The sequence below is a fragment of the Vigna radiata genome, unplaced genomic scaffold (assembly GCF_000741045.1).
Source record: "Vigna radiata var. radiata cultivar VC1973A unplaced genomic scaffold, Vradiata_ver6 scaffold_391, whole genome shotgun sequence".
In the NCBI taxonomy this organism is placed as follows: Eukaryota; Viridiplantae; Streptophyta; class Magnoliopsida; order Fabales; family Fabaceae; genus Vigna; species Vigna radiata.
The window spans coordinates 73,392-99,792 of record NW_014542627.1 but is presented as its reverse complement, the minus strand read 5'-3'; the positions used below and the strand labels follow the sequence as shown (position 1 = coordinate 99,792).

At 34.9% G+C, this 26,401-nt stretch overlaps 1 protein-coding gene and 1 long non-coding RNA gene across 2 annotated transcripts in view; both read left to right on the top strand.

Moving 5' to 3' along the window:
• LOC106780546 overlaps positions 1-26,401 on the top strand; it is a 91,832-nt gene that overhangs the window by 21,767 nt on the left and 43,664 nt on the right. The gene's annotated exons all lie outside the window — the stretch shown is intronic.
• Positions 4,978-7,227, top strand: LOC111240929. Its single transcript, XR_002666585.1, has 3 exons — positions 4,978-5,162; positions 5,242-5,369; positions 6,486-7,227. It is a non-coding gene; the product is annotated as an uncharacterized LOC111240929 (long non-coding RNA).

Here is a 26,401-nt window from a genome sequence, read left to right as displayed (position 1 = left end):
ATGATAACCCAACAATAATCAATCAAAACATATGGAGACCATATAAATAATCAAGAGTTTCAAGAAGAGAGAGAATCAAAAGATTACATTGTTTCCCCCAACAACAATAGGGTTTAGTTCACCATAGTCATGGTGAATCTAAATGGAAAATGGAAGAAGAATGGAAAAGCAAACCCTAGAAAAGATGAAGAGGAGCCTAAGCATCCAAGAGATCCTCCCTAGAGAGCAAAATTAGGTCTGGTTGTTCTCCCCTGTCAAAAGAATGACTCTGAATTCGTAATAGGGGTATTTATAGGAGAGAAGCGCATCAAAAACAGGCCCAAGTCCAGCTAGCCACCGCCGGGCGGTTTAATTGTTCCGCCCGACGGTTTCCAATAACCTGCCGCCACCGCCCGGCGGCAATCGCCACCGCCCGGCGGTTTCCCTCAACTTCAATTTGCGATGCCTACTCCTCGTCCTGGACCGCCCGGCGGTTTAAGTGTGCCGCTGGGCGGTACGTCGACTCTTCAAATCTTCATTTTTCTGCTCTTTTCTTGAGTCAACGACCTGTATCTTTAACTCCATTCTTACTTTTCTCGATTTAGCTACAAAACAATGCAAAATAAGAATAAAATCGCTAAAAACAACTTTTGACTCTCTCCAGACTCATTTATTGAGTTTTGCTTGATTCTAAGCTCATTCCGAGTAGTAAAGTGTCTAATTTGGTCCAAATTAACATATGAAAATAACTGTTTTTCAACCTTCATCAGGTTTGTGAAGAGGTTTGTGAATACGGATGAATAAAATCAAAACACTGACGCAAACAGAAACGCAAACACAGATCTAAAAACGGTTTCCAAGACAGACTGAAAACGGTTGGTCATTAACTTAATTACAATGCTTCCTATCACAGATCAACAAAATAAAGCCAACTCAAACCTCTAATCCAACACAATTAATCAACTAAGTGCAGGCTAATTATGTTTTCATAAAAGCGGACTAAGTGAACGCAATGTTAACATCAAATCTAATTTACACTATGCAGTTTCATCAACTAAGAGAAGACTCAACACCAACTGGGCAACTAAGTGTATACCTAATTGCAAGTGCAAATACAGGTTTGATATTAACCAAGTCAGAGTGGCAATCACAATCACAGTCCAGAAATCTCAAGGAAACATTATAATATTGCTAATGACCAACTTGACTAACCTAAGTTGACATGACAGTCAAATTATCTCTATCACAAATATAGAAAACATTAAAATAAATGAAAATGCTAAACCCAACATTACATAAACAATTATCTAGCATAGCTAAAATTATTAAAATGCATTACTAAATTAAAATGATGAAAGACTACTCAACATATAATGTAAAACATTCTTAAGGCAAAAGAAAAATAAAATAAATAAATAAAATAAAGTTGCTTATACCAAATTCACGTGACCATGCATCTACCAAAAGGACATTGAAATAGCAATTGATTCAAGAACCACCTTCTAATCGTGACATCCATTCCCTAATGTGCAAAAGATGAAATGAAATTGCTTTATGAAAATCGTGCCTCATTCAAATGGTGTAACCCGTGAACACACATTTGCTGCCACCAATTTGTTTCATTCAATGGAAATTAAAGGAACTGTGCCTTCAAAATGAAACACAACTTTCCAAATTAAATCACTATGCTCTCCACGTCACAGCTGCACCTACCCTATGAAGTCAACACCTCTTTTTTTTACTAATGAAAATGCAATTGAAATTGTTTTCCTCAAATCTAGCAATGTGCACACTTTCAACCATGAAGTTATGCTTCATTCAATGTTGATGTGACCATGGCTTGCACACAAAATCTATAAACCGTGAACCCCTCCTTCAACCAAATGAATCAACACATCATTCTATAAAAACAAGGGAAGCAACCAAATTCCTCCCATTTGCAAACAATAAGGATTCTTTTCTCAACTTCAGTCACGTAAAAGCCTACCTATTCCCATCTAATCACATTTTCATTCTTCAAAGTGAAATTAAAACTTAAAAAAAAGAAAGTAACCATCATTCACTCAAGGTACTTTTGCAATCAATGAAAATAAAGAAATTATCACTTCCAAGCATCTTTTCGGTCAAGCAAAGAAAGATTACAAGGCTTCAATCAAAAGTGCATTAAAAAAAAAGAACAAAATGAAAATGAGATTACTTCTTTCATTCAACCATTGAAACCCGTAAAACAACAACTTTGCAAGGTTTCCAAAAGAAAAATAACGTTCCAGTGAAGAAAGAAAATTCCCAATGTAAGTGGCGGCTGGAAAAGATAAAGTCTCTTTCATCCAAAATTAAATGAAATCCACATCCGTCCAAGAAAACTCTCAAACGCTCCCAGCAGAGAAATTGCAAAAATAAGTGACGGCTGGACTTTTTGCTCCATGGCCGTGAGTCCCATATAATAAGGGTGGGGTCCACCCTCAAAGAAACCCTAGGGTAGGACATGTGTCACACAAAATTTGGGCCCTACATATTTTTAATGGCTCAATGTGCAAAGGTTGTCTAAAAAAAACTAGACTATTAAATTACACATTGATTAATTCTAAACTACTAAATTAAAATATAACTAATTTTAGATTGCCCATGTGGAGAATCTTGAATTTATTGATGACTCCTCTAATGTCCAAAATTGTATCTCCAAAATTTTCCCTGAAATTAAAAATGCAAATAATTAGCTCAGAATATTCAAATTAATTAAATTTAGAATTTTCGGTCAAGTTAAGCATAATTAGTAAAACAGGAAAATACCAGAGAATTAAGCATAATTCCTGATTAATTCTAGCACAATAAACTAAGTGGAATCAATAAAATATCGACTCATCAAAATCGACCACACTTAATCTTTTGCACTCCTGGGCAAAATCAAGACGCAAATCAAGGAACAGTTCAACGGACATCAGGGAATTGACACAGACTTAGCAGACAGAAGACAAAGACTAACAAGGGCAGAAACAAACAGAATTACAGTCCTCAAGAAATCTGGACAAGGAAAAGTAGTAGACAGTATCCACACAAAATCAAAGAAAGCAGATACTCAGAGTCTAAGTTCGTCCTAATTCACTTTCATCTTCAATTCTCATCAAAACCCTGCAAAACAATCACTACTACAAAATTGATCATAGATAGCGCTAGATAGATAGCGCATTTTTAAATAAGCGCTATTTATGAATGTGCAGAGCAATAGATAGCGCTTATTTAAAAAAGCGTTATCTATATACATGACAATAGATAGCGCTTGTTTAAAAAAACGGTATTTATAAATAATTTATATTACTTTTTTTAATTTATAATTTGAAATAAACGAATAAGTAGCGCTCTTTTAAAAGAGCGGTATCTATTCTAATATAATATAATTCTCTAAGTTCTCATTTCCTCTCTGATTTTTGTTCTTATTTTCCTTATGTCCATCAAGCAATCCCCTTCATTCTAATGTTCCTTCAAAGTTTCTCATTTTTCTTTTGTTCTCATTTTCTCATCTTCTTCTCGTGATTCCATTTGCATATTACTCCCATGGGTTTTCACTCCCTCACTCCCTGCCACCATTAGTGGTTAAAAAACCCTAAGATTTTAGGAAGAAAAGCGATGAGTGTGTGGAGGAAAAGAATGAGTTTGGTTGTAGGCTTGTACGAGAAATTCATCTGGGTCTCACCCTAAAGCCTCAAACTCAATCCCTAACCCCTATTTTCTCCTACCCTTCCCACCTTTCCTCTATCAAAGTTGTCACCGTCTCAGGCTCCGTCGTCGCTTCCGGCGGCGACGACGACACCATCCCCCTCTACGACCTCTCCGCCGCATCCTCCCTCGGTTCCCTCCACCAACACTTCGCCTTTGTCACCGCCCTCTCCGTCTACGCCCCTCCCAATCTCTCCTTCCCCGCAACCTCATCTTCGCCGACGCCGCTGGCTCCCTCCAAATTTTTGACGTAGACGGTTTCGTCCATCTTACCACGCTCTCCGTCCATTGCAACGCCGCTACCAACGACCTCGCCCTACACCAGTCCTGTGAGCGCGCCCTCACCGTTGCCCTGACAATTGCCTCGCTGTCGTCAACCTCGTCCGCGGCTGCCGAAACTATTGCTTGCAACTCAACAAGGAAGCTACTCTGGCCAAGTTCAATGCATCCGGTGACCACTTTTTTATGGTCGCGAAGGAGAAGGGTTTTGTCCACCAGACTGGGGATGCACGCATATTGTTCGAATTGGAATGCTCCAAGCTCATTCTCTGCGCTGCTCCTGCTAGGGTATGCACTTCTTCAAATTATTTCTCTATTTTATCGAATTATCATCGAATATCAAGTTGGTTATTTTTATTTTCTCTGTTTCTTCTTTTGGTGTTGCTAATTTGTCTTGTATGTTAATGATGCATTTTCTTTATCTTGTAAGAAGAAGAAGAAGAAATGTTCCCTTGGATAAGGAATTCATAACCATTAATTTTGATAGGAAAGGAGAAAGGAAAATATTGGTACTGGCATTGCTGATTGATGTTAATTCTTGCCTTTTGGAGGAGTGTTGGCTTCATAGTAATCTATAATCAAATGCTCTGTTGTATGTTTTAACGATGAATTAATTGTCTATATAATTATAATATAGACAAACACCACTGGTATGCAGGAAGTTCTGAATTTTAAATGATGTGCGATGTGTATGAAATTCCTATATAATTTTCTCACTAACTGCCAATCAAGAGAAGGAAGATCAGTGTTGCGTAATACATGTGAATGTAATATAAATCTTCTATTAAGAAAATATTTGTTTGAAGTTTTAGATATTAGGATTGGGGCTGGTTGTGGTATGTATGGTATATAACTATGTTTTATTCCACTAAATATCGAATATGAATTATTAAATCGCTGGGGTTCTCATGAGATTAAGCTAGCTGATTCTACCTTGCAAATGATGTGGGAAAAAAAGTGATACCCTGCGAATACTTAATAATCTGATACCTTGCAAATTTCTTATTGCCACAACAGGTTCTTATGTTTTTCTTTCAAGGTTTATATGTCATATTAACATATGTTGCTTTCCTTTGTTACTAAAATTATTACTTTCAGTCATTGCATGGATGTGTTTTCCCTGGGTCGTCATCGTAAAATACTTTCAGATCCTATACAAATCCTCATTGTTTTGAGCTGGATAATGTCAGGTAAATAGTCTATTCTCAATATTATTGTCTTTGTTGCTAAATGCATTATACGTTAAACATGATCCCACACTGCTTGCAGGTTTCTTGGGACATCTGGTCAAAATGTAGATGATCTTGACAAATATTCAGATGCAAAAGATAAACTTGAATTCATGAAAAGGACATTAAGATGGAGGCATTTAGCACCCACCACACCTAATACTCTTGGTATGCTTATTATATATTCCTCAATGCTTTTACACTTACTTTATTATCAATAGTCCTTTTTTCTTCTGCTTAGCTCAGCCAATTTTTTCTAGAGTGTTGTACATTTGTTATATTACCTGTTATTTTTTAAGGTATCATAAAGGGTATTTTTATTCTAAAATCTATTTCTATTTATTGTGTTATATTTTTCCGAATCTCAACGTGTCCTCTACTTCCTTCAATTTTCTCCTTATCTGGCTGTAGTTATTTCAAATGCTTCTAGATGATAAAAATGTTAATCTAATAATACATTAGTTGAGATTGTAGTCTTTCACAATAAGTTTATACTTGAACAATTAGTTATAACTTTAACTATTTCTTGCAGCTCTGTTAGATTAGAAGTGGTGTTGAATTTGCAATTAACCATTAACTAGTTGCGTATTCATATTTTAACTTCAATAATCATTGTTTCCATTTCGTTCAATTGAAAATGAAGTTTCTTGATTGGTACTTGAAGATTGGGTTTGTATCTGCTTTGGTTGAGGCTTCTATAGAGGTGTTCATGATCAAAACTGGCTTCTGTGTGAGAACTTTCCTCGATTATTGTCTAACCTCTCTTGCCCTGCATTACCCTTTTCTTGATTTTCCATATTTAATGCTATTGTTGAAGTGGGTGTTTAGAATTTTTAATAAAATTTTCATTCTGGTTAATATGATATGACCTTTTGAGTGAAGAGGTATAAGGTTGATTTGGTATTAAAAATGGAATGGAGAGCGGGATAGGTCGTGGATTTTAATATTGCTCTAGCAAACTATTAAGGATTAAAAAAGAAAAAGAAAAAGATATGACCTTTTGAGTTGTCTAGTACTAGCTGACTATTGATTTTGGTTTGCTAGATTAGTATCTTGCATTCTAACGTAGTGATGTTTTTTGCGGACCATCATGGTCTTCCAATGACAAAGTAACTATTTTGGAGTCAGAAAAGCATGCCTGGGAGAATTCCCCGTATCATAAAGGGTATTTTTATTCTAAAATCTATATTGTGGTGTCTGAAATAAAAGTTACTTTGTTTCTGTTTGTGTTTACTATAATATCCCTTTTCTAAAACTTCAATCAATTTTGCATCTTGCTTGCAGGATCAGAAGGGCAGTTGGTGGGACTCTTATGTGTTCGTAAATTCAGTGAAACTGGAGTTGCTGTTATGATGAGCTCCAAATCATGCACACTTCATTTTAACTTAGATATGGCCTTTATACTTGTATAAATATATTATTCCATATCAATAACATGTCTTTAGTTTGTTGTTTAAGGTAATGGATTGTTGTCCCTCTGAACGTACTAACAAGACTCACTTTAGGCATTTCATTGCAGTCTATTTAATCTTTAGAATAGGTTTCTAAATGATTATAAGCTAAAAATATGGTTCTTAGCTAGAATTTCAATGTTATCTGAAAATTTAAAAGAGCTAACATCTGAAAATTATGTTGTTACTCTTTTGACAACTTTCTATGCGTGAAAGATTCATGAAAGGTTTTGGTGTTGGCCTGTGCCAGAGATAATTGGGTGTTTCCAATTATTTTGGTTATGGATTAGTCACGTGAGACAAATAGGTTTTGGTATGTAGATTGTCTTTTTCTACTATTATGGACAACAACAATATTTCCTCCAAGATGTCTTAGCCCCAGCTGTACGATGGTTGATATGGTTTCCAGTTGGGTTGAAGACAATGCTTGTAAATCTGCAATTTTGAAATTTAATGAATAAAATAATAAAGCCCTGCTGCAAAATTTTTAGCTACTCTTGTTATTGACTGTTAATATGCCAAGAACTTTACTGACCTACCTAGTAATCTCTTGTCTTCTCTGAAAAAGAAGTTTTAGTTCGATCCTACATGGCTATCACTGATGCTACTATGGAATGATCTATATTTGATGAAAATGTAGTTAAGAACAATATCAGTTGTAGGATTACTATTGTTGAAGGTTGTTTTCTTTGCTTAATGTCTGTTATCCTATAAAGTTGACTTCATCTGATGTAATTCTTTCATACTTCTAATTCCTCTTTCCCTTTTTGCAGCTTAATCTAAGGGACCTTGAATGGCATGCTCTTAGTTTTACCCTTGATCTATAAATTGGGTTAAGTCTATGAGGTATTTCCAACTGAAATCAACATCCTTTTTTTACTTGTCACATTTTCTCACTTTTAAAAGCCTAATTGGCATATTAGGCGTAACTAATTAAAAACTAATATGACAAAGTAATAATCTAAAATGCAACAAAGCCATTATTGAAGTCATTTTGGTGTAATGGTCAGTTTTTTTATAGTGCCTGAAGTAAAGTAAGTTATAAGATAATAATATATATTATGTTAGTAACAATAGGATTATTAGATATTTTATTTAAACTAACTAAATTAATACTCAATTATTAATTTATATTAGGTTAAACCCATTTGTTAGTCCCTATTTACTGTGACGTGGCATGCAGAGAACATGATGTGGTTTTTTTTTTTCACGTGTCTGTTAAGTTAAAAATTTGGGGATTTTAACTTTGTTTTAAAATTAGGGTTAGTGTTAAATGATTACACCTGCAAAGTCTCCAACAATTCTCGAACAATGGTAGGTTCATTGTTTGTCTTTGAAGGCTTTCGTCGGAGCCAACTTAGAAGATAACTACTTAGCAATCATGTAAAACCATTTCCTTCAACATCATCGCGCCTGTAACCACGAAGCTGAAACCACCGTGAGACAACCATGGTCATTCTCCACCACGAAACCTACAAATTCAACAAATTCCAAATCACAATCCATGAACCCTAAGCCCAAATCATCAACGCACCACCACACACCTTCAAACAACTCAACCTTTCGAACTTGCAACGAAATCGCAAATCAAACCCTGCAATCGGAAAAGCCCCAAATCAGACCACGAACCAAATTCGCGCAACTATCAACATCTCACCATCTGCATCTTCTTCACGAGCTAGCAACCTACATTCAAACCAGAGAAACCTCAAATCAAATCCAAATCACACCAACACCGCGAAACTGTCGCAGATGACCACAATCATCGCGCTTAAATTTTAAAAGAAATGTTAAAATCCCCTTTTGAAGCAGAGTCTTCGCCACCCTTGGAATCTCCGTCGCGGCCTTCATAATCATCGCCTATACCATCCCCAAAAAATCTTTGCCGAAAATCCCCAAGCAGAGTCTTCACCACCCCCAAAAATCTCTTCTCCTCCACCTACCATTCTTTGCCGAAAAGATCTCCTCCGCCGGCACCGGAGAATTCCCCTCCTCCACCAACGCCGCTTCATTCACCGCACCAACTCCTTCTACTTCTCCACCACCTACCCCTTCGCCACCACCTCCCCTTTCTCCGTCGCCACCTCCGCGAGATGAATCTTCTCGCCCCCCAAAACGTTCTCCACCTCCTCCATCACCAAGACCTTCAGCTCCACCACCTTCTCCCACACCTTCTCCCTTCTGCACAACCAAATTCGAAAGATAAACATCAAAACTATTAACAAGAAAAGTTCTTGACTATGCAGGTGTAATCATTTAACACTAACCCTAATTTTAAAAGAAAGTTAAAATCTCCAAAATTTTTAACTTAACTGACACGTGAACAAAAAAAACCACGTCACATGTTCTCTGCACGCCACGTCACAGTATGTGGCCAACGCACCCGCACAGGTAATCTAAAACTTAACCCCGTTAACTGCATTTAACGGTAAGGGTCAATTTCTTTCAATTTTACACAATTAGGAACTTAATTGCCACAAAAAATATAACGGGGACTAATGTGGGACAAAAACGCGAAAATAGGGACTAACGAATGGGTTTAACCTTTATATTAATAACATTACAGAGTTTCAGACACTTTCTCTGATTGATATAGTTGATGTTTCTGAACATGTATATGAGTGATATTATGTGAACATGTACTATGCAACACACTATGCTTGTGACTTTGTTGAATTGAATGTGCTTACGTAAAGTAAAGATAAAAGGAAGGGAAATAGCACAAAAAAAATCTGATACCATATAGAGAATACTTGTAATTGTGGGATCTGTATAACAAGTACTTTTATTTATAAAGTAGAGATACAATACTATGGAAAAATTAAATACTTAATAATCTGATACCATATACAATTCCCTACATGATTAGAAAAATACGAAATAAGGAGGAGGATTCATCTAACCCGTAGACATAATCAAACTTATTGTGAATGGGATGTTACCTCTAATGTAAGTGATGTTTCTGCTATATTAGTAGAAATTACTACTTTCCTCTTTCCACGAGGAGATGGATAAAACACTAACTCATGAGAGAATGTAAAACAAATATTACCACATTAACATTAAAATAATTATAAAATAAAACACACTGATGTAATTCTAACCTGATCAATTATGCGCTCTTATTTTACATTAAGTATTAAATTTTTCCATAGTATTGTATCTCTACTTCATAAATAAAAGTACTTGTTGTGTATATAGATCCCACAATTACAAGCAGTATTCTCTATATGGTATCAGATTATTAAGTATTTAATTTTTCCATAGTATTGTATCTCTACTTTATAAATAAAAGTAATTGTTATACAGATCCCACAATTACAAGTATTCTCTATATGGTATTTGATTTTTTTTGTGCTATTTCCCTTCCTTTTATCTTTACTTTACATGATTTATAAATGTAACATTGGGTCGATCTTTACTTCTATTTAAGTTTCTTTTTTGCTTTCCAGTTTTTAGCTAACATTGTTCCACTACATAAGCATTATCCTCATTTTCTACATGGGCACTTGTACTTTCTCAAAATGTTAGAGAAGTTTCATCAATTTTTATGTCACTTATTGTCCTTTTTTTAAATTTTATACAAGTTGTTGGTTTATGAAGAATTTAAAAAATTAAAATTTTCAATATTTATTTGATAGTTTCCTAGTCATGGTATTCTATGAATTTTAAATTAACATTAATTATGTATTTTCTTCATTATTTCAGTTTATTAGAATGATTCTACCTGTCACCCTAGTAATTTTATTTTTAGAACGGTTCCCTTCACTCTTTTTTTCCATCTTATGCTGATTTCTTAGATGTCTTCACCTGTAATGATTATTCTATAAATTTTAAATTAACATTAATTATGTATTTTCTTCATTATTTCAGTTTATTAGAATGATTCTACCTGTCACCCTAGTAATTTTATTTTTAGAACAATTCCCTTCACTCTTTTTTTCCATCTTAGGCTGAAATCTTAGATGTCTTCAACTGTAATTTTTTTTCACTCCAATATCTAGGGCCTTTACTAGACAAAGAGCTGGTAGGACTGGAAAAGTTCGACTAGGAAAGTGTTACAGATGTTTCAATCATTTAATAAAAATGTTTTTTTCTTTTATTTTTATTTTTTATTTTTATATATAATAGAACTAGTAGAGGTATGTACATAATAAAACAAATATTTTATATTTTTTTATTATTTTTTAAATATTTTTTTTTAAAAAATTTAGGTCAATAGATAGTGCTTTTTTAAATAAGCGCTATCTATTGTAAGACAGTAATAGATAACGCTTTTTTAAAAAAAGCGCTATCTATTGTCAGACACTAATAGATAGCGCTTCTTCTGCCATAGATAGCGCTTAAAAAGCGCTATCTATAATAAAAAATAAAAGCGCTATCTATGCACTTTTTTGTAGTAGTGAATGCAAAGACAAGCATAATATCTCTAAAACCAACTTTTGACTCTCTCATGACTCAACTAAGTGTTTTACTTGATTTTAAGCATGAAAATAACAATGGTTGCTTCCTGCAACCCACTCGCATAGTCCTTTCCTGCTCCTCACCGTCAAACAAGGTATTTACACTTGTGGTAATAAGAGATAATGTAGGTCATTGAGCAAAAGATCTCCATCCAAAAATGGGTGATAACATAAAGCTTTGAAAAAGCGCTTCTTCGTGATTGAAAAACTACATCTGTGATTGAAAAACTCCATCTCCAGGAGTCATCTCTTAAATCCAAAAGGACGTGAATGATGACGCTGCTGCCGGCACCTTTTCATTCATTTTTCTTAGCAATTTTCCTTTTTTTTTCATTTTCTCTTCTTTTTTTTTTTGTTTTTCTTTTTTCTTTTTTTTTCTTTTTTTTATTTTTTTTTTCATCCATTCATTTTCTTTATTTTTCAAACTAAATAAAATATAGTAACAATAAAATAACATAAAATAAAATGAAAATGAAAGGAAATAAAATAAGATAAGACAAAAATAAAAGAGATCTATTATTTATAGTCAATCCAGACGAAATTGGGTGTTGACATTGTGTTACATGTTCTTATGCTGAATGTTTGATATATCTGTTGAACACGTTTCTATGATATATTGCTATATGAATGCATACTTATTGAGCTTGTACTTGTTACATCATTTCTGGATGCATTGCACATGTTTTAATGCATGAAAATTACAAGCAATTTTGTGAACTTATAACTGTGTGGCAAAGTTGCAGTAAAGTCGACTACATTATTAATTGAATCGACTATACTAAAATCTTTGTACAGATTTTGAGAATCAGTGTTGTGTGAGATTTTGAGAAGAAATTTCAAAATGCTCTAACATATCGAAGTCGACTGTGTGCGCCACATATTCGATTGTATTAGTTGATTGGTTTGAAATTTTGTTATGCTCATGAACAATAACGACTATATTTTAAAAAGTTAGTTGAGCATTGTATAGTAGGTCAACTGTGTTGAATGAGTTTTTAATTTGTTTGACTAAATGCTACTAGTTTGACTGAGCTGTTATAATTGTCATAACATAGTCGACTGTATTAGTAGCTTAATCGACTCAGAGAATGTCTATTAAACAGAAATCTATAAATTGATGGAACACGAAGTTGTTTAGAGACTTTTGATGATCTAACATTTTCACATTCTGTTTCAGATTGAATTCTCAGAGATTATAGAGCTCCAAGAACTCATCAAGAAGACGATGGTGATCTTTCTTGAAGAAGATTGAAAGGGAGATTGATTGCGCGCTCATTGCTTGATCACATTCTGCACATTGAGGTATTTCTGGTTTGATCAAGAATCTGGTTTAGCATCTGTGGTGATTGCTGTGTGTACCTGTTGTGACTACAGGGGATAGACTCGTGGAGTCTGGTTTACTTTGAGGATTGTTCAAAGTGGTTTTGCAGATTGCAGGAGAGGGGATATCTTGCTGCAAGTCTTGTTGTGTTGTATGCCTATATTTTGGTTAGAGGGTTAGAGAGGTGTTTTATATTTTTGACGTGGAGGTCTTCTATAAAAGGCTTGTTGTAAAAACCTTGACCATTATAGTGCATTTGCTTCCTGGGTTTGGAAGGACACTGGATGTAGGCATTAATGGTCGAACCAGTATAAAAACCAATGTTTGATTTCTCTATCCCTACTCTTTTATATTCAGTCGACTGTATTATTTGCATAGTCAACTACGATTTTCCATTGCACACATTTTTCATTACTTGTGTTTCAAGAAAGACTTGTAAAGTTTTCAACTTTGTTTTAAAGATTGCAAAAAGACTCTGATTTTGAAAACTCACCAATTCACCCCCCCTCTTGGTGTAAAATGAAGCCTACCTGTTTTGCAACACCAACAACACCATTCATCCATATCGTTCAACTGTCAATTGATCAAATCTATACATGCATGTTTATTTTCCGTTTTGCATTTAAAACTCAAATTATTCTTTATTCAAGTCTTATAATGTCAAATCATCACAAGAATGTTTAGGCCTAAGAGTCCTTTGGGAGACGATACTCGGAATTACCATTTTAATATTACTTGATACGATCTGGTACACTTGCTAGAGTGTTAACAAGTAATTGGCGCCATTGTCGGGGAAGATTGAGAAAGAAAAAGAAAAAGATAAGCATTGAGCTAAAGTGTTGAGCAAAGCATGAAAAAGATAGAAAATATAGAATGAAAAGAAAAGCTCAATGTAAAGAAAAGGGAAAGTTTAACTCAAGAATTTTGTGATCTAGAAAAACCAATTTTTCTTGTTAGCCCAGCCTCATTATAAGCCTTGAAAAGTCCTTGTGATGGCATGTTTGTGTGAGAATGTTTGATTGTAATAAATGAAAGGCAAATTTGTTTTATGTGACATGTGGATAGTAGAGGGAAGAAGTGACCTCTTGAAAAACCTGTGTGATTGAGTGAAGCACTTTATCTGGTGAGGAATGATTCCATGAATTAATGGTTACATCTATGCTTAGTAAACTGATCATTCATTAGAATAGCATCTGTTGGATATTATGTGACTATGTGAACACCATGATGAGTTATTGTGAATCAAGGCATGTGTACATCTGATAACGGTTTAAACACCGTTATTTGTTATGTGATTTTGATACTAAAAACACCCTTTTTCATTTAGAAACTTGCTAGGACTCATGTTTTCAATAAAATGTGTGAATAAGAGAGTTGAGGTTGATTTCAATGGTTTTCTAACAAATTCCCCTTGTTTTGACAAAGATTGAAGAATTATTGGAAGAAGAAGTGAAAAGCCAAGAAGATGGAGCTCAAAAGGGTTCAAAAAGGCACCAAAAGGATGGAAAACGCAAAGCCCGAGCGTCCAGGAGTGAAAACTGCACATCGACGCTGGTCACCCAGGCGGTGGCCCCCGACGCCCGGGCGATGGACTTCATAGCTTGGGTGTCCAAATCTGACGCCCACGCCTTACATGATTCGTAGCTTGGGTGTCCAAATCTGACGCCCAGGCCTTACATGAGCTTCAATTCTCGCCCGGGCGTCCTCCCTACGACACTCGGGCGTGATTTCACTTGGATCGGGTCCTGTTTCTGCTCTATTTTGATTCTTTTGGACTGGGCCACACTCTAAGACACGTTCGAGACTATTTAAAGGACCCTGGGGCTCTAGGTTTTGCATCCTTCGCAGAGAAGAGCATAGCAATACACTCTTAGCCAATTTTTAGTCTTCCATTCTCTTTCTTTCTTCCATTGTTCATAGAGTTCCCTCATGTCTATGGGGAACTAATTTCTATTTGTTGTTGGGGAATGATGTATCCTTGTAAACTCTCATGTATTTGAATTGATTCTTAATTTCATTAGCTTTTTCATTAATTGTTAGAGTAATTCATCTGTTTTTATTCTTGCTTATACAATAGCATGATCTATGAGTTGCATGAGTGTCAGAAGGTTCCTTTCAATTCAGGTTCTTGTTGAATTACTCCTAAGGGTTATATTGCTCAGGGATGAGGGTATGAGTCTTAGTCGTCTTAACCTCTTGATCTTCACATCTTTTTACCAAGAATGCTAGGAATTGTATGAACTGGTAATTAGGGACATGGTTATTTACCGAGGGATTGGGTTTAAGTGATTTAGTGAGGGACGTTGGCATTAATACATAAAGAAGAATTCTGATATACATCAGAGAGAACTTGGTGAAATCTAACCCCAACAACATACCCATCTCATATTAATCAACCTTGTTCATCTCTATGCTCCTTTGTCACTGATCAATTGCATTTTATTTTATTTATTATTTTTGCACTCCAAACCCAATGATCTCTTTTTATTTTTAAGTCTTAATTAATCTTTTTTTCACACAACTGTTCAACACTGAGAGTCCTCTGGGATATGATACTTGGTCTTACCATTTTATATTACTTGTGCGACTCGGTACACTTGCCGATTTACCCCAACAACATCTTGACTAAATTCTATTGACGAGCTGATTTGAGTGATTACTTGTCTTGAAAGAAAAATTTTTGGAAAGAGTTGAACATTGTGATGATTTGTGGAAGACTAAGTTTCATCTTGTTTGCTTGAGGACAAGCAAAGTTCTAAGTTTGGGGTTGTGATAACGGTTCAAAAATCTTGACTTAGAAACTTGCTTTGACTCATGATTTTGCTTTAGTTTTATGAATAAGAGAGTTGAGGATATGTTTTATGATTTTACCACTAAATTCCCTTAATTTTGAAATTTATTGGAATGATTTGAAGTATCAAATGGTTGGAGTGCAAAAATGTCAACCAGAATGCAGAAAGGTCAACTAGTCAACCAGAAAAGTCAACCAATCAACCAGAATGCTGAAAAAGTCAACCAGAGCAAGTTTTGGGGAAGTTTTCTACTATTTTTATGATCTGTTTTGGGCCTGGACCCATTTTCTGTTATTTTTATGTCCTATTTAAAGACCCATATGTCTTAGGGAATGTATCTTTTGATGGCTTAAGCACAGAAGCACACTTTTCACCTCTTTGGGGGCAGATTTGGGGTGGTGACAGCTCTCCTCTTCTCTTTCTAGGGTTTTATCTTTTCCATTCCATTGTACACCTAGTTCTTCCATGACGATGGAGAACTAATCTTATTTGTTGCTAGGAAAAGATGTAACCTCTAAACTCTCTTGTATTTGAATTTATTCTTGTTTCATTAATTGTTAGAGATATTCTTCTTTCATGTATAGCATAAATCTTATGATTTGTAAATATCAGGAGATTTCGTACTCCTAGGGTTGGACGATTTGGGGATGTGACAACTTTCCTTATCTCTCCCTAGGATTGTTCTCAAGAGATATCTTACAAATCACGATCTGGGAATTCTCTTAGGATCAATATTACCTAGACATAGGGATAGGAGGATCGATTGCCTTTAAGCTTTAGTGCGAATGTAATGCATGATTAGTTGCTAGGGATACAAGACATTGTGAACTAGTAATTAGGAATAGGCTTTCTTTACCGAGACATCGGGTTTAAAGTAAATTAGAAAGTGACATTAACATTAATGAAGAAGATGAATTCGTTTATGCATGATAGTGATTAGGTGAAATATAAACCCTAACAACATATTCATCTCATATTATCAATATCATCCATTCACTTTTGTGTTTAGCCTCAATTGATCAAATTGCATTCATGTTTATTTTTCCGCACTTTGCATTCAAAAACTCCAAAATATTGTTCTTATAGTCTTAATTGGTTAAGAAAAAGCACAACTGTATAGTGTCATAAGTCTCTTGGGAAAACGATACTTGGTATTACCATTTTATATTACTTTATACGATTCAGTACACTTGCCGAAGTCTTAACAGTTCCCTCATCCATCCGCTGCTCCATTATCACCCACAGCTGGAACATAACTCATCAAATGTGCTAAGTGTTGTTGCCTAATCGATTGCATGCGATTTGTATTCGACTTACTTTTTGTTTTGAAAATTGTTAGATGCTTGACACAACTGACATAACGGTCATATTTTTAAATGTGTTGACCAAGCATTTAATGAAAGTCAATTACATTAATTGTGCATTCCATTAATTAATGTGATTTTTGTTATATTGTTATAACTACAAGATGTATTTGACTACATTAGTAGCTAAATCGATTAAAATGCATCTGATGTGTGTAATACTATAAATTGATGCTGATTTGAATTCTATAAGAACTTTTGGAGAATTAACATTTTCATATCTTTCAGAGAACATTGTGTGATATTATAGAGAAAAAAAAAAGCTTCAAGAACCAGAGATTGACTGTGGTGATCAAAGACTCGAAGGTTTCTTGAGAAGCAAGCTTGTTGGGTTTTGAACGTCTGATCAACCTGCATAGAGAGGTGTATTCTGCATGATCAAGAATTTTTAATCTTTGAAGATTGGCTTGGGTTCCCGGTGGTGTTTAGAGGGAGAAGAAGAATGTTCTTGACTTCGAGGGTGCCTCATAGGGTTTGACAGTAGTAGAGGGTGTTTTTGTTGCGTGTCTGTCTTGTTTACCACCTATATTAGATTATAGGGTTAGAGAGGTGTTTTACCCTTTTGACGTGAGATCTCTGTAAAAACCTTGTTGTAAAAACCTTGATCTTTATAGTGCATTTGCTTCACATGGTTGGAAGGACACTACATATAGGCAGGTTGGCCGAACTAGTATAAAAATCAGCGTTTGAATTCTCTAATCCTTACACTCTTTCATTAAGTCCATTAACATGTTTGTGTATTCGATTAAGCTTATTATTACATTGCATATCTTTTAACTTGCGATTCTAGAAAAGTGTAAAGACATCTTATTTTGCGAAAAAGATTTTGAAATCTTATATTTTTACACTTCACCAATTCCCCCGTTCCCCCTCTCTTGGTGTGAGAAACAAAGCACTATTTTAACAATAGCAAAGAGTATAATTCTTTATATATTTTTTCCTAAAAAATTCTACAAGCAATTTTGAGTATTAGCTTTAATTTATGTATTTAAATAAATCTAAACTCATATAATTCATCAATCAAGGCCGATATAGAACATACAAACTAATGTTCAGGTTGCAGGATAGTACTAAAGCTCAACGCTTTTCTTCTCGCAAAATGGTGCACTCAACGAAACTTTTTGGTACTCAGACCAACAGTACAAGGATGACACTTAGCAATGTCCTACTACCACTCAACGCCAAAGCATTCACAAATTTTGGCGCTCAGCGTGTAAATGCAGCACTCAACGACCTAGAGCTAAAATGCTCTCAAACCTACATAATGAACTAGAACTTAGTGCCAACCTGTCACCGCTCATCATTGGTTTTCCCTTCTTATTACTTTGGTCAAAAACAATTTTTTTTTTAATGTTAGCACATATACCAATTTTCTCAATTGTTCATATTCTAAGTTCCTCAATCAATACAAAAGCAACCAACATATTTGTCATGACAACATCCAAAATACACATAGTTCAGCAAATCAAATTTCATCATACAACTCAATCATACAATTACAAATTTCAAACAATGCAATTAGTTTCCCTGACAAACAACTCACAAGACTTTAACCAACAAAACTCCTCCCAACTTGTAGAATATTTTATCTACATATAGAAACATCACAAGAACGATCAGAATATATACCATTATGATAATTAATCATCAAAGCCTCATATAAATTACTAAAAAGATGTAAAAAAGTGAAAGAAGTCTCACATGCAACAAATAATAGAAAAAAACCATGAAACAAACTGAAACTCAACTTACGCGAATGGAGAATTGATCGGCCTAAATTGAAGAGCTTGCCACAAGGATCAATCATACGGTCTTAATTCTTCAATCAAACGAGAAGAAAGGAAGAACTATCTTAGAGTGAAGTCATAAAACTCTAAAAAAGTGATTTCTAAAGGGACACTGTATTTTAAAATAACAAAACTCGATTATAACAAAATTATTTATATTAAAATCTTTTAATATTAAAATAATCAAGTCTCACTATTTTTAAATCACTATTATTTATAAAATATTATTTTTTAGGTCTTTACACCTTTAAATCATTAAAATAATACTAAAAAAAGGACTTAATTGAATTAATTTTTCAAAAATTAAAAATTAATTGAAATAAAAAAGAGATCTATTTAAAAATCTTGACTAAATTGAAACTAAATTACTGATTTAACATTACAAATATAAGCATTCCAGTAGTTTATTGCTGACTTAATGATAATAAAATTAAAGTTTAAAATGGACTATAGCGTAGATAGCTAATTCCTTTTACAAATTCTTGTTTCGAAAGTTTGAATCCCTCTCTTTTCATTGATAATTTTGTATTTTCTTTTTAACTTATTTTTTTTACTAGTAAAAAAATCTTAAAAATATTTTAAAACTTCACATAAATAAGAAAACATATGATCTACTTTTTTTTTCTTATTTTATTCTTCATGTGTCTGAATTACGTTTTATATCGTTTGAAAGGAATCCGAAAAATGAAAGAAGAGACCAAAATCTTAAAATTTAAGTAGCAATATGAAATGAAACTAAATTTTAGACTTTATTTAAAAAAAAAAAGGAAATGTTTGCCTTTATTTAAAGGAAAAGTAAGGAAAAGCAACTTGACAAAGACTTCATTGGAAAGTGAGTCTACGCACCGCGCACAGTAAGTCTTTGGGGTTAAAAACAGGGAAAATGTTTGTTTAACACCATCCTTTGACACAAATTTGACACTGGTCCATGTGTCAAATTTTTATTGGATGGTTGTTGGTCTTTTAAAATTAATTTTTCCAAAAGCTGAGAAGGGTAGAATGGGCATTGTGATGTTATTGAATGAATGAAAATTGAATTTGGCGGTTTCATTTTTCATCTTTCACTTTCAGACTTTCGTTCTCTGACCATCGTTCTCTCCCATTCACAATCTCTCCCATTCGACTTTGCCATTGTCCCATTCGGTCATCTCTTATTGTCCCATTCTCCCATTCGTTCTCTGTTCATTACCGTTGCGTCGTTCATCTCTGCATTGCGGTGGTATTGGTCATCGAAAGGCATCGAAAGGCGTCGTGTACCATTCTCCCATTCGGCCTCCCTTTCAACGTAAGTTTTGTTTGGCGTTTTGGGTGTGTTTAGGGTTAGCGTTTGTTTGTAGTTTTGGGTGGAACGGTAGGTTATTGTTGTTTAATGTTAGGTTTTTGTTTGTTGTGAATCCTAATGTAGAAATTATTTATTGTGCAGTTGAAATGGCGTCGGGTAACCCAAAGGTAAGTTAAATTTTAGGTATTATTTATAGTTTTAATTTTTTATATTAAATAATAAAAATTTATTTTTAATATTTTGTAGTGGCNNATTCGAATGTNTNTGGATTCATCTTTNATTNTCTTAATGAATGGGTTACTGAGAAAAGAGCATGTGGAACGAATTGGTATGACACCGTTTTGTTGGTGTTTGCGGCTACGTAAGGCTTTGGAGATTAATTGTGAGTTATTGAAGGTTATGGTATGTAGGTGGGCAGGACATGATGTTAGCTTTAGGTTGAGTCATCAATTGGTTCCTTTTACAGTTTTAGATGTTTTCATGACGACTGGTTTAGGTATAAGGGGTTTAGAAATCCCGTTTGATGAATGTATAGAAGGTTTGCTTGGAGAAATGTTTAATAAAAAAAGCACAACTTTGGAAGACTTGGTTGACATGTTTAATGTGATTGTTTTAGATGAAACCACAGAAATTGATGTTGTTTGTAGGTTATATATATTTGTGTGTTTGGTTGTCTTNTTCTTTCCTAGGAAGTCTAAGATAGTTGCTAACATGCCATCAAAAGTCTTAAATGACCTAGATAGTCTTTGTTTATATGATTGGGCTACCGGTGTACATAAACACCTTGTTGATAGTTTGAATAAAGGAATGAAAAAACTAATGGGTGGAGGTATCAGCAACTCACTGAGTCTAAGTGGCAATGTCGCGGTATTACAGGTAAAATTCTTTGTAGTTCTTTAAGTGAATGAATAGAATTTTATACATTTTGATATATGTATGACTGACAATATTATTGATGTTGTAGGCTTGGGCGGTAGAGAGATTTTCCTTGGATGGTAATCAAATTCATAGACATTTCCCTCGCATGCTGCGTTGGTTCCGCTATAAGGCACAATTGTATGAAAATATTGATGATATTTTTCGGACTAGAGAAGTAAGTATTGATGATATTAAAAATACGATGGGAAAAGTATGCCACTGTATACGAATGTAAGTCATAATATGATTTTCATTATTGTTTTACGATTGGGTTGATCTGACAATATTAATGTTTTCATTTCAGGAGGAATTGCTTGCTTTTAGAAAGCAATATGTAGTTGATTGGATCCTAGACGACGAAAACATAAGATTACTGGATGCGCTATCGGTGTATGGGTTGTTGTAGGATAGTTGTCCTGTGTTCAAATGTAGTGAACATTGTAAGAAACATTATTGTTTATGGAGACTATGTATTTTTAATATATAGAAACACATTGTACNNATTGTTATATGAATAAGAAATATGATTTCTACCTTGTTTATGTTCAATGCACAAGGATGTTGTAATCGTTAACGCGAGTTTGTTTGTAATCGTTTATATATTTGAAGACATTATACAAATGATTATTGCAATACAACGATTGATTTTGAAGATTGGTTATGTACAATGTTGAAATAATTGTTGATTGATGATTGATGTCCAGGTTTTAGTGTAATATGCCACAAAAAGCACTCTTGTAATCGTTTACAAAAGCCTTGTAATCGATTACGCGAGCCACAATGCAGTCTTGGACATCCTGTTGAACTGAAGGAGCCACATGTGCCAACGTGGGGGACCACTGGTCATTTTAGGTGTTTTTTGAAGGAAACTTGACTTGTTTTTGTTGCAAGTATGAGTGTAGGGTTTGATATGATGGTTGGGACATCCCATGCTGTAGAGGGGTCCCACCTAGGGTGATGACATGAACCTTGGTGAGTTTTAGTGTAATTTGCCACAAAAATCACTCTTGTAATCGTTTACAAAAGCCTTGTAATCGATTATGCGATCCATAATGCAGTTTTGGACATCCTGTTGAACTGAAGGAGCCACCTGTGCCAACGTGGGGGACCACTGGTCATTTTGGGTGTTTTTTGAAGGAAACTTGACTTGTTTTTGTTGCAAGTGTGAGTGTAGGGTTTGATGTGATGGTTGGGACATCCCATGATGTAGAGTGGTCCCACCCAGGGTGATGACATGAACCTTGGTGAGTTTTAGTGTAATCTGCCACAAAAAGCACTCCTGTAATCGTTTACAAAAGCCTTGTAATCGATTACGCGAGCCACAATGCAGTTTTGGACATCCTGTTGAACTGAAGGAGCCACCTGTGCCAACGTGGGGGACCACTGGTCATTTTGGATGTTTTTTGAAGGAAACTTGACTTGTTTTTGTTGCAAGTGTGAGTGTAGGGTTTGATGTGATGGTTGGGACATCCCATGATGTAGAGGGGTCCCACCTAGGGTGATGACATGAACCTTGGTGAGTTTTAGTGTAATCTACCACAAAAAGCACTCCTATAATCGTTTACAAAAGCCTTGTAATCGATTACGCGAGCCACAATGCAGTTTTGGACATCCTGTTGAACTGAAGGAGCCACCTATGCCAACGTGGGGGACCACTGGTCATTTTGGGTGTTTTTTGAAGGAAACTTGACTTGTTTTTGTTTCATTTTGGGTGTTTATTGAAGGAAAGTAGATTGCTTTGACAAAATAAATAGTGCTGAATTCATTCATCTCAAAACAATGATTACAATAAGAACATTACATGACATCTTACTAAATTATAAAAGTGCCCAATAACAACATTGAAACTTGAATACAAGTACAGTCATCCAATAACCAGTCTTAGAGCTGATAACATACTATTACAGTACTCCATTAAAGTAATTTTNCCCCTTCACTAGAAAACATAAATTAAAGCATACGTAAATTAATCTATTAATTGTCTGCTTGTTTGGATGATGATGACGGTTGGTCTGCTTCTGTGGATGATGATGACAGTAAGTCAGTTGGCCGAACAAATTTGTGGAGGATGGCATCCACATTGTCACCCTTTTCTGCCCACATTGGAAGTCGAATGACAGGTTTTGGCGTTTCCTTCACCAGCTCAACTGATGGATGACAAATGTTAGGTGGAAAAACCTTCACAATGTTGCAAAACTGTCCAAAACAAAATAACACACCAAATCAAATAATAAGAGGATAGAAGGCAAGAAACACACTAAATCAAATAACACACCAAATCAACAAAAGCCATAACGGATGCAAGAAAACACAAGAACCCCAATACCCAAACCTAAAACGAAATACCCAAACCTAAAGAGGATATAAGGCATTTACCTTGGTCTAACGAAGATCCATTCCGGAACTTGCCATTTCAGAGCACTGGAGAGCACTTGAGAGCAATGGAGAGCACGCAAAAGGGGAGACGAGAGGACGTTGGGAGACGACGGGAGAGAGACAATCTGTCACACAAAACCAATGAAAAAGTCAAGGGGGTAGAATTGGAATACAAAGTTTCTGAAAAGCTTTCCATTTTGCAAACCAAATTTTAAAATAAAAAGGTAAAAAATGACTACCCAATAGGACGTTGACACTATGTGTCAAAAATTGGGTGTCAAAATAACCGGACCCTAAAAACAGCAAAGTGAAGTGATTGAGCTAAATTATGCTACATAAAAGTTTAACATTAAATATTAGAATAAGGAAATACTTTAGTTGCTATTTCAGGTAAACTTTGTGATATCGAATCTCAAATCTTAAACTATCGACTTTTAATATGAATAACAATTCTTAAAGTTATCATTGGATAAAAAATTTCGTAATTTTAAAGATATTTAAATATATTAAACTGAAATTAATCTTATTTCAAATTATTTTATTTTTTAAATACTTCACTTGCATAAACTAATTTAATTGTAGAATTTTTTTATTTAAATAAAATATGTTTTTATTAAATGTGAATAATTATTTTTTAAATAAAAATTAATATTAATAATTTTCTAGTTGTTCTTGATTGATCTATTTTTGTCCTAAAATTTATTAAGATTTTTTCAATTGATATTTGAAAAAAAAAAATCTTCATTAACATCAAGTGGTTGATCACAATTATTTAGATTAACAACTTTTAAGGTTATCGTTACGAATTTTAATAAGAGGTTTTTGCTAACTTTTTTTTTTAATGTCGGCCGAAAAATTCTGCAGACGAACATTAGTAAAAAAGAATCCTAGTTAATATTCACTCAAAGACTAATATTTATGTTAATAATAAAAAAATAGTCCCTATAAATATCAACAAAATGTGATTATCAATTAAAAAAACCGAATTCACACCCACACACACACACACACACACACATATATATATATATATATATATATATATATATATATATATATATATATATATATATATATATATATATATATATATATATAATAGTCTCTTATCGTCACACCCCATTTAATACCCCTCCTTAGTGGGATACATGTGTCTAACCGTCTGGTCTTCCCTGGTAAGTGGGAGACCAACTCTGTCAGTTTTTAATTCCCTTCCTTCGTGATCCGTGTAGCAGCAGCAGGACTGTGAACTTCCAGGAAGTGGAATTCAGGTAGCAAGCCAGGAGTGGTCCGGACGTTCTAAGTGGAGGCAGTATATAAGGTAAGATGCAAACCTGGCGCCACTTTTCCCATGCAATCCTCTTCTTCCTCAAAACTCAAACTTTCTGAAAATCTCAAATCTTCCTCCTTCTCTCTAAACTTCCCAACCTTCTCTCTAGATTTCTGACCTCCTATTCTTCTCCGATCACTTGCATCCACTCAGGACTCTTGCTACCGGCATCAAGGTCTTCAACTTACATCAATCAGATTCCCGTTCGAAACCGGTAAATGTTCTGATCTTCGAACCCTCGTTGTTCTCTTGCATGCATGCTCCTTTAAAGCTTGCATGAAACTGTTAAACCATTCCTCTGAACCTACTTTTGTATTTAACTCTAGAACCTTGGAAACTTTAGAAGAAATAGTTGTCGCCACTCAACATTAGACGTTCTACCTGGAATTAGAGGTAAGGGAAGCTTATAAAGTTTAATTATGATTTCTTTGTATGGTTTGTATGTAATAAATTATTGTATGTTGTATGATTTAAATAGTATGATAAAATATGATATGCTGCTGTATGAATTGTATGATATGTATGAGTTAAATTTTGTACTTGGTATGAATGTATGAAACGTAGAGAAAATATGAATCTGTGATCGAAGGTCATTAGGACTGTTCGGTCCTCCCCTTACCGTCCGGTCCATTCGGACTGTTCGGTATAGTGAGTTTCTAAATTCAGTTGATTTCATTTAACATTATTGTTGATAATTATTTAAGGACGCCGGTCATAAACCAAGCGTTCGGTCTTACAAGTGTTTGGTCTTAGACTGACACTTAATTTATGAGGCAGTTGAAATTAATATTCTTCCTTTTAAAACCGTCCAGTCACTTAATGACTGTTCGGTCTAGTGAGTTTTATTTACTAAAACGTCCGGTTTCAATTGATTAAAGTCCCTTGATTTCCTTGAAGAGTTTTCTTGTTGAATTCCGTTTGGTCTTCATTAAGCTTTTTGTTTGGTCTACTTTACAAATTCCTTACTGATTATTCTGTTCAGTTTGAAAAGTGTTTAGTCGTAGACTAGCCATAGATCATGTAAGTGCTCGGTCTTGTACCAGTACTTAAATTCTTCAAAACATTCAGCTTATAACATTCCTTGCCAAACCGCCAGGATGACTATCACTTATAGTCCATCCTTTAGTGACCGGTCTCATTTCTTGCCAGACCGTCCGGATGACTATCAGTTATAGTCATTCCTTTAGTGTCCGGTCTTATTCCTTGCCGGACCATCCGGCCATTATTAGTTACAATGCAGTCTTTCGTATTCAGTCCTATTCATTGCCGGATCAGCCGGTCAACTATTTATAATTGTTCTATGGTATTCAGTTCTATTTCTCGTCGGACCATCCGATCAAATCTTCTTGTTTATTCAAGTCTCTTGTTCTATCATTGACCGTCCAATTACTTCTTGATGTCATTCTTTTGTGAACGTAGTAATGAACATGGATTGGATTTGGCTAAGTAAGGGAATTCCAATGGAGGAATGTCTCATGATTGGTAATGGTTGGTAAAGTATGAACATGGTCAGACTCTGGTTGTCGTCCTGATCCTGATATTCCGTGATGACGCTTTCTCATGTAGAGAAAGGTTACTCATGTGTGGGAATGGTAGGAGGTTCGCGGTCATACGAATAGATGAGCGTTTGAGGACTAAGCTCGGGTGGCAACTGATAAGTAAAGGCAGCTACTACACCACACCGGGTGCTAGGGACGTCGGGCTACGTGGTTCATACCGTCCGGACAGTGTCGTAGTGGTCGGTCATAGTTAAAGGAACGTAGTATGCATGTGTAGTAATTGTGTGTATAACATGATTGAATTGTTCTGTTTATTTGTTTACTTGTATGATGAAAGGATTAATTAAATTTACATAAGCTTACCCTTATTTGTTCTATCTTTGTCTATGTTGTCGTTCGGTATTTGACCGTCCGGTTATTCCCTTAATTGCAATGATCATCCTTTTGGGTGTGAGCAGAGGGTACCTTGGATGATACCTTGGAAGCTGGTTTGGAGGATACTCTGGAGGATGCCGTGCAGGCCGAGCAACCCGTGGAGGCCGTGCCTGAAAGTTATGCAGGACCATCCGGTCCTTAGGATAGTTTCTTTTATTTTTCATTTAGTCAACTAGCCGTTC